This window comes from Jatropha curcas, chromosome 4 (genome assembly GCF_041381405.1).
Source record: "Jatropha curcas cultivar XTBG-Jc1 chromosome 4, XTBG_Jcur_1.0, whole genome shotgun sequence".
Taxonomy (NCBI): domain Eukaryota; kingdom Viridiplantae; phylum Streptophyta; class Magnoliopsida; order Malpighiales; family Euphorbiaceae; genus Jatropha; species Jatropha curcas.
Genome location: NC_143154.1, coordinates 16908565 through 16924168, shown reverse-complemented (window position 1 = coordinate 16924168; position 15604 = coordinate 16908565).

The window sequence follows — 15604 nt, the reverse complement described above, 5'->3', positions numbered from 1 at the left end:
AACAAGCTATTTATACTAATCTAAGAGGTCCAGATCCTTAAAGGATTTAGAGTTAGCTAAGGAGTAGGATTTAGCAAATCTAAACCAACTAAGGATAAGACTTAACAAAATCATAACAACTTAAGGATTTGGAGATCTAATCCAAATCCACTAAAGATTGACTAAATCTAATCAAAATAAGGCTAACTAATCAAGGGTGGTCGAAATATTGGAGGCCCAACCCATTAACAAAGCAAAAAACTCAAAAATAACTAACTAATATTTGAGAGGCAGGGAGTTGCACGGTCCAGGGCGTGCCAAGGCACACGGGCGTGCGCGCAGGTATGTGCGTTCCTCGCGAGAGGCAGAGAAGTGCACGGCCTGGGGCGTGCTGACTGGCACGGGCGTGCGCGCATGCATGAGTTTCCCTTGCGAGAGGCAGTAGAGTGCACGGTCTGGGGCGTGCTATCTTGCACGGGCGTGCTTCTACAAGCCTTCAAGTCAAAGTTACTGTAGCAGACGTGTCCAACTCAACATGTGCTTTCATTAATGTGAGAAACTTAGGTGTTTCTTCAAGTTCTTCATAGCACTTGTTGAAAGCAAGGTCATGGAGCTCTTGTGTGATTTGCCCTTGAATGTATAAGGACATGGTTGCTCCATACTTCTTTGCACGGCTCCTTGTAATTGGTCCACTAGGAAGTGCTAATGGATTGCCATTGTTGTGGCCCTTGTTCCCTTGAGCTTCATAGGTGGTTGGTGGTAGTGGATCCGTATCATCCCCCCCTTCTTTAAAAAGATTTGTCCTCAAATCTGCATCCATGTCCAAGGGAGACAAATCACTAATATTGAAAGTTGCAGAAACACCATACTCACCTGGCAAGTCTATTTTGTAGGCATTGTCATTGATGCGCTCTAAGACTTGGAATGGACCATCTCCACGTGCATCTAGCTTACTTTTCCTTTGGTTGGGAAATCTTTCCTTGCGAAAGTGTACCCAAACCCAATCACCTGGCATAAGCACTAATTTCTTCCTGCCCTTGTTGGCTTTATCAGCATATTGTTTGTTCCTCTTTTCTATGTTGGCTCTAGCCTTCTCATGTAAAGACTTCACCAATTCTACCTTTTTCTCACCATCTAGATTAGAAAGTTCATTCAAAGGTAAAGGAATAAGATCTAATACAGTTAGTGGATTAAAGCCATAAACAAGTTCAAATGGACTAAAACTTGAGGTAGAATGTATGCTACGATTATATGCAAACTCAATAAATGGTAAACATTCTTCCCAAGTTTTCAAGTTCTTACCCACAATGGCACGAAGCAATGTTCCTAAGGTTCTATTCACAACTTCAGTTTGTCCATCTGTTTGTGGATGACAAGTTGTAGAATAAAGCAATTTAGTTCCAAGCTTACCCCACAAAACTCTCCAAAAGTGTGAAAGGAACTTTGCATCCCTATCGGAAACTATAGTTCTTGGTACCCCATGCAATCTTACCACTTCTTTAAAGAATAAATCAGCAACATTATTGGCATCATCAGTTTTATGACAAGGAATGAAATGAGCCATCTTGCTAAATCTATCAACAACAACAAATATGCTATCTTTACCACGTTTAGTCCTAGGTAATCCAAGGAGAACTAGGAACAGGTAAAGGCATGTATAATCCATGAGGCATAGACTTAGATTTGGCCTGTTTACAAGTAATACAAGAGTTACAAACCCTCTCTACATCTTTAATCATGTGAGGCCAATAAAAATGTTCATTTAACATATCATAAGTCTTATGTACCCCAAAGTGTCCCATCAATCCCCCACTATGAGATTCAAGCACAAGCAATTCACGCATAGAACATTTAGGCACACAAAGTTTGCTGCCCTTAAACAAATAACCATCATGTCTATAGAACTTATCAAATGCTCCATGCTCACATGCTACATATATGTTGCCAAAATCTGAATCATTCACATACAATTCTTTAACATACTCAAATCCAAACAATTTGGAATTAAGAGCAGTAATTAGAGTATATCTCCTTGATAATGCATCAGCAACAACATTGTCTTTTCCATGCTTGTATTTAATCACATATGGAAATTGTTCAATAAATTCAACCCACTTACCATGTCTTTTATTGAGCTTACCTTGACCCTTCAAGTGTTTTAGGGCCTCATGGTCAGTATGGATGACAAACTCTTTAGGTAATAAGTAGTGTTGCCAAACATGTAAAGTTTTTACCAAGGCATAAAGCTCTTTGTCATAGGTTGAATAGTTGAGTTGTGCTCCATTCAACTTCTCACTAAAGTAGGCAATTGGCTTCTTTTCTTGCATTAGGACAGCCCTGTGACATCCTACTGAGTCGAGTCATTTCATAGAGTCGAGTTGAGTCAGGCCAAACCAAACCCGGTTGGGGTAGAATGGGGTTATAAGTGGACTTACTTGATTGAGAGAAAAAGATCAAAGCATATGGGTGAGGATTTATTTGCATTAAAAGATCAAGCTTGGGTATTAAGTTATAGCCTTTTGCCACTTGAGGTACCATTTAGTAAGTTTCACATCATTTTTCTTGATATCTTGATGGCCTACCCGTGATAATCATTTTCACTTTCCCATTTTCATCCTTATCTTCATCTTCTTCATCTCCTTCCTTTCTCCATCCATTTTCATGGTAGTTTAAGGCAACCTCAATTTTCTCCAAGTAAGTAGAATTTCTTGAACCTTTATATTATTCAACCTCTAATTGAGCTATATTGCAGATAAGTTATAAGAATTCTGATGTGTATAGGAGAAGGGAGTTCAAAGGTAGTAGAAAAAGGAAGTTAAAGAGGAGCTCAAGCTTTTTGGAGTAAAGGTTTGATATCTCTTTTCATTTACCATTTTCTTTGCATGAGAATTTGTGTGGTGTGTTGCTAATGAGACAATATTGCTTCATGTTGAGTGGGAGGACTGGTAATGGTGAGAAAACAGGGGAGGTATTGAATAAAGGAAGTAAATAGTGAGTTTATGCTGAAACAAGTTTTGCTGGAAATTTTACTAGTAACTTCATCTTGATTTTTACCCCATTTAATGATGGAATTAGGAAGTGTTATAGAAGAGTTATTTGTTTCTCTATGTGTTAGCTTTACATGGGTTTTTGAATCATCCAAATCGGAGTTGTATATTGAGAGATATGACCAAAAGAGTACAGACTGTGCAGGCTGGAAAACGCGACGCGCGCGCGCGAATTGCATGAAGATCTCGCGACTTGTGCCTGAAACTCACTGACTCTCATCTTGCACTGTACGCGATCACGATTTTCATTTGCGCACTCGCGACTTTCACCTGAAACTCTCTGACTCTCATTTGGTGCTTTACGCGCTCACGACTTTCATTTGCGCGCTTGTGCCCGATAACACACTGACTCTCATTTTTGCATCTCGCGCTCGCGACTTTGCAATGCGCGCTCGCGACTTTCACCTGGAAACTCACTGACCTTCAGGTGTGCATTACGCGCTCGCGACTTTGCAAGGCGCGCTCGTGACTTGTGTTTTCATGCACTTTTGGACTTTATTTTCTATGCAATTGGATTCCTTTGCTCAACTTGTATGCCTCCAATCATTTTACAACAAGAATACAACATTAAATCATGTATCAAAACAACATGCAAGCATACAAATGATGTGAAATCAAAGAAACATTATGATTATGAAGTTGTGAACTATGAATATGATGTTGTGTTATATTATTGATATACCAACATTAGGCTCCATTGAGGTTAGGTAGAAACCACTTAGATAAGGCTATGTCGCGACATAGGATAGCAGATCTGCACCCCATACAGTTTGATACTCCGGCTACAGGCCGTTGAGTGGATATGATTATATATGGGCCATAGCAGCCAAGCATACAGTATTCATCCAGTTTCATACAGTTTTTCTTATCACTTCGGTTTCACTATAACCTTATGGAGCCATACAGATATCTTGACATAACATTTCATGAATCATACAGTATTATAAACAGTGTGAAAGATAATCAAGGTATAAGGAAAGGATCATGCTATATGTGCTTATATGTTTAATTATCTATATGCATTTACATGCTTATTTCTATCTATGTATGTGCTTAATTGTTTCTTTATATGTTGAGATATCCACTGAGCTTTATTTGCTCAGCGAGTTACCTGTTTAACTCGCAGGTTTTGAGTTTGGACCATAGAGAGTCAGCTTGCAACTGCTGCAGTTCATCTGTAGAAGACTCAGTCTTCAGGGTAGCTACTCATTTGGATGTGTATCTTTTGTCTACCCTTTTTATCGCATGTACAGGGCACACAGTTGGGCCCATTTCATCTTAACACTAGTATCTTGCTTTGTAAATATTAAGTACATTATTAATATAAACAGCATTAGCATGATATAAGAGTCTGTATCCATTATTATATCAGCATGACAGACATAAAGTCAACCAGTTTGTAGCGTCTCGGTTCGGTTCATTCGGGTTTACGGGTGGACCGGGAAGGGATGTTACAAATTTTGGTATCAGAGCCCTAGGTTTAGTTTCCCCGGGCTTGCATGCATAAGTCAGTATAGTGTACATGCCATGACTACCCTGATGAACTAAGCAGTTTTTGTTCTTTTAGGAGGATGTCACAAGAAGGTGAGAGCGAGTCACACGCCTCCAGAGCAGTGGAGGGTGAGGCTCCAGTAGCACCAGGTCAAGCCAGAGCAGTGGAGGGTGAGGCTCCAATAGCACCAGGTCAAGAGGTGTTGTTAAAGCAACTTGCAGATACTTTTAGACAGATTGCAGGGGTGATACCTCAAGCACCAATAGTAGTAGAAAGAGAAAGAAAGCCCCCACTAGAGAAGCTTCGGAAATATGGGGCGAAAGAATTCAGTGCTAACAAGGATGATAGTCCAGAAATAGCTGAGTATTGGTTAGATGGGACATTGAGATTTCTGGAACAATTACAATGTACACCAGAGGACAAGTTGGTTTGGGCCACATCATTGCTCATAGACGAGGCATATACATGGTGGACTACTGTTCAGCAGCGGGTATCAGCAGAGCAGCGTACATGGCAATTCTTCTTGGATGAATTCAACAAAAAGTTCATCACAGAGGCTTACCTAGATGCGAGAAGGAAGGAATTCTTATACCTGAGGCAGAACAGAATGTCAGTTGCCGAATATGAAAGAGAATTCACCAGGCTCAGCAGGTATGGTAAGGGGATAGTGACTACAGAGGCCGAAAGGTGTAAAAAGTTTCAAGAAGGCCTGAACGATGAGATTCAAATGGGAGTGGTAGCTTCCAGATTCAAAGAGTTCTCAGCTTTGGTAGAGGCAGCTCAAGAGATAGAGCGCATTCAGGCCAGTCAGCGTACCAGACGCCAGCGGTCTCAGCAGAGGAGAGACCAAATTCAGAGTGCACCCAGTGCATATCAGTCAGAAAGCAAGAGATTCAGAGGTGCTAGTAGTTTAGCTAGTTCTAGACCTTCCTTTAGCCAAGGCTCAACTAGGGGTGCTAACGCGCCAGCGGTATCAGTTGTGGCTAGTTCTGCCGGTGGTAGTCGAGGTTCAGGCAGAGGAATTGGTAGAGGCACCAGTAGAGGTGCAGAGTCAGCCGGTTATACTTTTCCACCTTGTGAGCATTGTGGCAGACGGCATGGTGGAGATTGTTGGTTGGTGACTGGTAAATGTTGGATATGGGAGCATCAGACCATCAGAAGAAGGATTGTCCGAAGAGGGCAAAAGTTCCTATACAGTTCATAGCAGGCAGAGGGAAAGGTGAGAGCTCCGGAGGGCAGAGACAGCAGTCAGAGACTGTGGACAGACCTGATACTAGAGGTCCAGCCAGGGTCTATGCGATGCGAACCAGAGAAGATGAACAAGCTCCAGATGTAATAGTTGGTGAGTTTTCTTTAGGTGATCATACAGTTTCTGCTTTAATTGATCCTGGCTCATCTCATTCATACATTAGTGTACCTAAACCTTGGGTTGAAGGGTTAGAAGTTGCATATGTGAGTCAGGGTATCGTAGTTACTAATCCATTAGGCGATGTAGTAAAAACTCATACAGTGGTTGAAGGATGTCTGTGAACCCCTCCCCCAAATGTCATATGCATATGAATGCATATGATTAAGGACAGAAATGCACGTGAGTGTGTGAGTCGCCACCTTTGTTTAATTATTTTAGGGTAAACTAGGAAAAAACCCTATGTGACTCCAATTTTAATTAACCTAGTTGCTAGATTAATTATCCCAATGTTTAAGGCACAGTCTGCAAACCCGAGGTGGATCCAGAGACTATGTCATGCTGATAAACTAACCGATGAATGAATGCTTTGCAAGGTGAATGATGGATTAATGAAATGTTTGAGTGATTTTGACTTGCCGCTCGGGGTTAAATCCCGAACGTGCCTACGTACTTCCGTTTGAATGGAAGATCAAAGTCAACGTAGTTCGATATGCCTTCTTTGAAGGGCTTTGAAGGTGTATGCTTAATGCATGAGTGTGTGTATGCTTCGTGCATGTTTGTTTAGGCATTTTGCCAAAGGATCGATTGATTCGATTAGGCATTCGTTGCCAAAAATGTTGGTTTTAAGGCATTTGTGCCAAAAATGGTTGTCGGGCGATTTGTCGCCAAAGTTGATATTTGGGCTTATTATTGCCAAAATTGATGTTCGGGCTTATTATTGCCGAAATGATTGATTTTAAGGCTTTTAGCCAAAATGTGTTGATTTAGGCAATCTGTTTGCCAAAATGATGTGATTGGGCGATTGTCGCCAAAATGATTGATTTTAAGGCTTTTAGCCAAAATATGTTGATTTAGGCAATCTGTTTGCCAAAAGTGTTGATTGGGCGATTGTCGCCAAAATGGTTGATTTTAGGACCTTTGGCCGAAATGTGTCGATTTAGGCAACCTGTTTGCCAAAAGTGTTGATTGGGCGATTGTCGCCAGAATGATTGATTTTAAGGCCTTTGGCCAAAAGATTGATTAATTTAAGGCATTTTGCCAAAAAGTTCGATTTAAGCGATTTGTCGCTAGACAGTGGTTAATCTAATTTATAGGCAATTTGTTTACCAAAATTGATTAAACCGTAGGCAATTTGTTGCCAAAATGTGATTGATTAAACTGTAGGCAATTTGTTGCCAAAACGCGATTGATTAAGGCTTTTAGCCACAATTATTGATTAATTGGACTTTTAGCCAGATTTGTTCGAAATAAGGTGATTGAACCATAGTTATTAATTAACTAGATTCTTTTAGCCAATATTGTCGGATTTAAGCTTTAACACCACGATTATTAATTAACCGGGCATTTAAACTTAATCGTGTTTAATTCAGACAGTTTATTTGTCTAAATGATGACGTGAATGCATTTATGCAGTTGTAGAATTATTAAGAGTAGAAGAGAAATATGCATGAAGTGCTAAAATTAAATGAGCAGAGTTTCGTTTGTGTACCTGATTTAATTGACGGCCGCTTCTTAGCTCCAGATTAAGCTCCTCGTTTAGGAAATATTAATTAATTTTAATTTGTTGAATTTTAGTGGGCAAATATCACAATAAAAATGCAATAAAAATTAAATTAAATGCAAAAAGCGGTAAAGAAATCGCAAGGAGCGTGGGAGGGAGGAAGATCGTCCGTTAAGACAGATAGGGGTCTCAAAATTGAAGAGGCAAGTGGCCTTTTATAGGCAAAAAATGGGTCACCGGCGGCAGGTGCCGCCGGCGGTCCGGCGGCAGGTGCCGCCGGTGCCCGTGGCAGGTGCCACGGTTACTTGGGCTTTTTCACTCCGGAGGAGTTTTCGGGAGTTCCGGGTCTCCGAAAAATATTCCGGGACCTGTTCCGTGATCGTTGCGACATTCCGGACGTTTTAAGTACCATATTGGCATACTTTCGGTGAGTTTCTAAAATGGCCTCCGGTCCGGCCGGACTGTTTGCAGTCCGGCAAAACTGGCTCTTTGAGCCATGTAAGTCAAATTTACTGTAGCAAAGTCAAACTAATTTGTAACACCCACAGACCAATCTCAGAGAACCAGACGGTGGATGCCACAATCGGTGCCGGAGCACCATCTTATGTCACTATAAAAGCTAGATCACAAATTAGAAGTGGTTAAATTTTCATAAGGAGGCAAGTAATTACCAGTTTTTTTTGTATTATTAATTTTTATTTTTTTTACAAAAATAATGTTTAAGAAAATTCCTACGAAAATTTCACAAGAGTTTCCCCTAAAAATTTACTTGCCACACAAAGAAAATATACACACTTCCAATTTTTTTTTAAACCCCCAAACCTCCAATTCAACAACATACTACAAGCACTTCTAAATATCCATCAATATACGCATAATATTCGAAACACATTCTTTTCAAGGAATCTCTAATCATCATACACCAAAAATATAATAAGGTGTTATTTCTTTAAATAATCATAACTCTTAATACATGACAAACTTATTATATCCAACGTTCACAACACAATATTTATATACATGCCAAAAATCACCATTTACAAAATATCCTACCCAAGATGTGATATCTACTCTGATGCTCGTCCTCTGGTCTTGAAGAACACCCTCCGCTCCTAACCTGCGCGTGATAAAAATCAACGCGCTGAGTGGAAGACTCAGTGGTGCTAAATAACCAACAATTTAATTAACAATAGCCAAGGCAAAACTTAAATTACTCAACTATATAAATACCGAAATCGCATTCATTTAATTCAAATACTTTGAAAGCAATGAGAAGATTATAAATACAAATATGTCTTCATTCTTTTATAGCAACAATAAAATTTCATTTTTCGTTAAGGCTCATACTCATACAGAATGAACATAAGCAGATTTGATCGTGGCCTATGTTAGCGCCACCCCCATCACATACTCGTGGCCTATGAAAGCACCACCGTGGCCTATGAAAGCACCACCCCCAATCACACAATCGTGGCCTATGAAAGCACCACCCCATCACACAAATAAGCGCGTCCGCCTATTTATAAGGGTTGATAACCCTAGCATATGATCATAGCTTCACAATAAGAAAATCCATCTCATCATACTACGTCTCAATCATGCATAGTAGAGCCTAAATCAAAAGCATTCTTTCACAAAAGCAATAATTCTTAATCAAAACCTCTTCATTTAGTACTCATCAGTTCAAATATTTTACTCAAAACACTATAAATGTATATATACTTAATATAATATAAAAGTACATAAATCAAGAACTTTTCAGCATTGTTATAAACTTGACCTTTGCTGGGTTTTTAACACATAATTTGAGTTATGGGTCTCCAAATTGAATGAAATTAGATTCATTAGAAAGCTAAGCCAAAATGCTACAAATGTTCAGAAGGGACCACAGCCCAGATCAAAGAGTAAGATAGCAAACAAAAGCTCAGAACACAGACCAACAGATCAGACCTGATTCAGCAGAACCAAGTCCAATGTTTCTTGAATTCCTACTTCACCAAACACTCAAATGAAACCAATCCAGAACGAGAGAATTCTCAAGACACAGGGAAACAACTTTTATGAATAACTCAGAACCTAATAATGTCATTATAGTGGTCAAAATGGGCACTCAATTGAGTAATACCTGGAGCCTGTCACAACAGAGTCAGTTTGGGTGTTTTAGCCATAAGTTGAGCTATGTATCGCCAAATTGGACACAAGAAGATGGGTTGGAAAGACAAGAAGTAAAGCTAAAACTTTTATGAAGAACATAAGACGTTATTTGGCCATTTATGTGGTCAAAATGGACAATGATTTCGGATATACTGGTAAGACACCATAACAGAACCAGTTTTGGTATTTAAATCATAAGTTGAGCTACAAGTACTGGAATTAGACATAAAAATATGTTTTGGAAAGCTAAGAAATAGAGCTGCAACTTTCATGAAGAAGTCAGAAACAGATGGGGAGTATAAAGGGGTCGAAAATGAGTTCTAATCTCACGGCAGAACATATCTAACATGAATTCAGCAAGTTAACCAATACATACAAAATTCCCAAAATTCATTCAAAAGCCTAACCATGTAAAAACAACTTAAACAAGTGAAAGTATAATTGCACTAACCTTCAAACCAAGCTTTAACAAGCTCAAGCTTTGGTCTTGCCCTTATCCTTGGTGGAAGGCTCTCCACCCTCTACATGTAAGACACTCAAAATCAAACAAAGAAAACACAAACAAAAGAAGAAGTGGAGCATGATTTAGCATGTATATGCTAAAGAAAACTCTAAACCCCAACATAAATACCTTATCCTAAAATCACTTACCAAGTAGGAAAAATCACCAAATTCCTTGAAATTAGTCACCAAATATTACTTCTCTAGCTTCAATCTCTAATATGTCTTAATTAACTCAAGTTGTATGGGTGATTTTGATGTGTTTACTAAGGAAAAATTGAAGAAGAAGAAGAAGAAGAAGAAGAAGAAGAAGACGTAGGAAAAGAAGAAGAAGGATAGTGTTGCCCAATTAATGGAGGAGATAATGATTTACTCCATAAAAATTGGATGGCTAGGATTGAATGTAAATCTAATCTAATGGCTACAAATATTCTCCAAATTAAATTCCTTCAAAATATTATGTAACACAACAAAATTCTCAAATTTACTCCATAAAAATAATTCTTTGAAGTTCCTTAATTAATCTAACACCATTTCAAATTTCATCCACACAACTATTGCCTCTAATTTCCTTCATTAATATCACACCTTAAGTCACTACGCACTAATTCTCTAAAATTCTCCAAAAATATTCATTACTTACTTTCTACCCATAAAAACCATGCATGCATGCTCCAAAAATGTGATAGAACCTATTACCTATATATAATAATTTTTCTAGACCAAAATAATACCGACTCCCGGACCGATAGTACTATTCACAGACAGATAAACTACTATTTCAACACAGAAAAAAAATAGGGCGTTACAGCTCTTCCCCCCTTAAAGAATTTCGTCCTCGAAATTCACCTGAATTAAATAACTGAGGATGCTGTTGTCTCATAATGTCTTCACTTTCCCATGTAGCTTCCTCGGTCTTATGGTTTCTCCAAAGAACCTTTACCAAAGGAATTCTCTTATTCCTTAGCTCCTTGACTTCCCTAGCAAGTATCCTCACCGGTTCTTCCTCATAAGTTAAATCTTGCTCAATAGTAATAGATTCCACTGCTATCACATGTGATGGGTCGGACCGATACCTTCTCAACATAGATACGTGGAAAACATTATGTATCCTGTCCAGGTCTGGTGGTAAAGCTAGTCTATAGGCTAATGGACCCACACGCTCAATAATCTCATATGGACCAATGAACCTAGGACTAAGCTTACCCTTTCTTCCAAATCTCAATATCTTTTTCCACGGAGATACCTTAAGGAAAACCTTATCTCCCACTGCATACTCTATATCTTTCCTCTTCAAGTCGGCATAGGACTTCTGACGATCTGAAGCTGCTTTCAATCTATCTCTGATAATTCTGACCTTATCCTCTGTGTCCCGAATCAAATCCGGACCTATAATCTTGCCCTCACTCAACTCTGACCAACATAGTGGCGTCCTACATCTCCTACCATATAGTGCTTCAAAAGGGGCCATCTGAATACTCGACTGATAACTGTTATTATAGGCGAATTCGACAAGTCGAATGTACTTCTCCCAACTACCCTCAAACTCAATAACACAAGCTCGTAACATATCCTCCAAAATCTGAATAACCCGCTCTGACTGACCATCTGTCTGAGGATGAAAAGCTGTACTGAAATTCAGTTTAGTACCCAGGGCCTCATGTAGCTTCTTCCAAAATCTAGAAGTAAATCTCGGATCTCTATCTGAAATGATGGATAAAGGAACTCCATGTAATCTCACTATCTCATCTATATAAAGCTCTGCATACTGCTCCATAGTGAAGTCGGTCCTAACAGGAAGAAAATGTGCTGACTTAGTTAGTCTGTCAACTATTACCCATACAGCATCTTTCTTTTTAGGAGTTAAAGGCAATCCAGTCACGAAATCCATTGTAACCTTATCCCATTTCCACTCTGGAATAGCAGTAGGGTGTAACAAACCAGAAGGGAACTGATGCTCTGCTTTCACTTGCTGGCACGTCAAACACTTCGACACATAATCTGTGATATCCCTCTTCATCGCCGGCCACCAATACTGTGATTTCAAATCCTGATACATCTTATTACTGCCAGGATGCATAGCATAAGGACTACTATGAGCTTCCTTTAAGATACTCTTTCTCAGCTCTGTCATTTTAGGCACACAAATTCGATCCCCAAAGTACAAGTAGTCGTCATCTTTAATCATAAATCTCTTTTTCTCACCCTTTCTGACTAGGCCTTTCCACAAAGTAATAGTCTCATCACCCTGCTGTGCATCTCTAATCTGTTGTAGTAGGCTAGGTTTCACCATCAGCTCTGCTACAAGAGTACCATCTCTAGTCACAGATAAGCGTGCATTCATAGCACGAAGAGCAACTAATGCCTTTCTACTGAGTGCATCTGCCACGACATTAGCTCTACCCGGGTGGTAATCAATAGTGAAATCATAGTCCTTAAGTAGCTCTAACCATCTGCGCTGCCTCAAGTTAAGCTCTCTCTGCGTAAGCAGATACTTAAGGCTCTTATGATCCGTATACAAGTGGCATTTCTCACCATACAAGTAATGTCTCCAAAGCTTCAAGGCAAACACAATAGCTGCTAACTCCAAATCATGAGTAGGGTAGTTTTTCTCATGTGGCTTAAGCTGTCGGGAAGCATAAGCAATCACCTTGCTCTCTTGCATAAGCACACAACCCAAACCATTATGCGAAGCATCACTATAAACATCATATGGTCTGCCTGGAGCTGGCTGTGTCAAAACTGGAGCCTCAGTAAGCATCGCCTTAAGCTGCTCAAAACTACTCTGGCATCTATCAGTCCACTCAAAACGGACATCCTTACAGAGAAGTCTAGTCAAAGGGGCTGCAATAAGAGAAAACCCCTTGACAAACCTCCTGTAATATCCAGCCAAACCTAAGAAACTTCGAATTTCTGTAACATTCGTAGGTGGCTTCCAATCAAGCACTGCCTCAATCTTCTTCGGGTCCACCCGAATACCCTTGGCAGAAACAACATGCCCTAAGAAAGCAATCTCAGTCAACCAAAATTCACACTTACTGAGCTTGGCATATAACTGTCGGTCTCTCAAGGTCTGTAGAACTGTTCGTAGGTGGTGATCATGATCCTCTCTAGTCGGAGAGTACACCAAAATATCATCAATAAAAACCACCACAAACTGATCCAAATAAGGATGGAAGATCCGGTTCATCAGGTCCATAAACACTGCTGGAGCATTAGTCAACCCAAATGGCATCACTAAAAACTCATAGTGACCGTAGCGTGTCCTGAAAGCAGTCTTAGGTACATCTGATCCCTTCACCCTTAGCTGATGATAACCTGATCTTAGATCTATCTTCGAGAATACACTAGCCCCTCTCAACTGATCAAACAAATCATCTATCCGAGGCAATGGATATCGATTCTTCACAGTAACTTTGTTAAGTTGTCTGAAATCAATACACAATCTAAGTGAGCCATCCTTCTTCTTTACAAACAATACTGGAGCACCCCATGGAGATACACTAGGACGAATAAAACCCTTATCAAGCAACTCCTGAATCTGTATTTTTAACTCTTTCAATTCAGCAGGTGCCATTCGATACGGAGCAATGGATATCGGTGCAGTACCAGGCATAACCTCAATACCAAACTCAACCTCTCTCTCAGGAGGTAAACCAGGCAACTCCTCTGGAAACACATCCGAAAAATCACATACTGTGGGTATATCATGAACACTAGGAGATTCTGACTCTGGAGCAAGTACACAGGCTAAGTAGGCCTCACAACCATGCTGGATCAGTCTTCTAGCAGAAGAAGCAGAAATAAAATTAGAGAGGTAATCCGACCTCTCACCCGTAACTATAATCTCCTCACCAGATGAAGTCTGGAGTGTAATCCTCTTAAGTCTACAATCAACAATGACCCCATGTCTAGACAGCCAATCCATACCCAATATCACATCATACTCCTGAAAAGGCAACTCTATCAAATCACCTAGAAATACATACTCATGAATGACTAAAGGGCAATCTCTATACACCCGATTAACTACTACACTTTGACCCAAAGGGCTCGTTACCTCAACGCTGTGCTCTAATGTATCAGCATGCATACTACCCAATCTACCCACAGGGATGCATATGTATGAATGCGTGGAGCCCGGATCAATCAAAGCAAGTACAAAAGTGTCAAAGATAGAGAAGGTACCTGCGATGACATCCGGTGCATCCCGCTGCTCCCAGGTCCTGATGGCATAAGCCCTCGCCTGTGCTCTAGCCTCGGGTCTCTCCACAGTCTCAGAAACTGGTCTCTCACTCCTCGTACCAGAGCCCTCACTACGGCCTCTACCTCTGCCTCTCTGACCATAGGGAGCTGGCCTCCCAACCTGGTGAGTTGGACTAGTCACTGTCATAGGACAATCCCTGATCATATGCTCAGTGGATCCACATCGAAAGCAAGGTTTAATGCCCCAACACACTCCCACATGTCTCCTGCCACAGTGAATGCAAATCGGTAGACCTAACCCTGCAGTACCTCCACCACTAGCAACAGATGAAGCCGGAGGAGCTGGTCTCGTATATATACCCCGACCAATTGTCTGACCTGGTCTGACCCCCATCTGCGGTCTGCCTCTAAATCTCTTGCTACTAGACTGGACCCCTAAAGTCTGTCCAGATGTAGCACTCTGAAATCTCTTATACTGACTACTCTGCTGGGCCCTCTGACCTCTAGCCTGTCTCTCATTCCGAATAAGCTCAAGCTCTGTAGCAGCCTTCACTAAACCAGCTAATGTAGTGTGGGGCTGGGATGTCAAGTGCATCCTATACTCATCCAGTAACCCCTTCCGAAACCGCTTACACCGATCTGCCTCAGTAGGGACCAACTTACAAGCATACCTACTCAACTGCAGAAACTCTCGCTCATACTCGGAGATAGTCATCCGTCCCTGTCTAAGCTCAAGGAACTCTGCTATCCTCTGATCCGTGTATAACTCCCCTACATATTTCTCCCGAAAAGCAGAGAGAAAGAAATCCCAAGTAACATCCTCAGCTTTTGCTGTCTTCACCATAGACTCCCACCATAGGTAAGCCTCTTCCTTTAGCAAGGAAACAGCACAAATCAATCTATCTGCAGGAGTACACTGCATCTGGTCCAAAACCCTCTCTGTAGCTTGGAGCCAAAATTCTGCTGCAGAAGGATCATCATCTCTCCGACCCATAAAATCCTCAACACGATACTTCCTCAGTCTCTCTACCGGGGTATGAACTGGAACAGGGGCTGGTGCGACTGGAGTCTGGGGAACAGCTCCCGCAGCTTGCCTCAATGCAGCTACCAACTGTTGTACCAAATCACCCTGATTAGGCCCCGCAGGACCCATAGTAGCCTGCCCTACAACCGAGGCACGCACTGCATCGGAACCCAGAATGCCACCAGCGACACCACCAGCTGGCATATCACCCTCTACCATAGCACCCTCTGGAGGGGCATAACTATCCACCTCCTCATCCGGCAAGTTCTGAGACATCACTAAACACCTACAA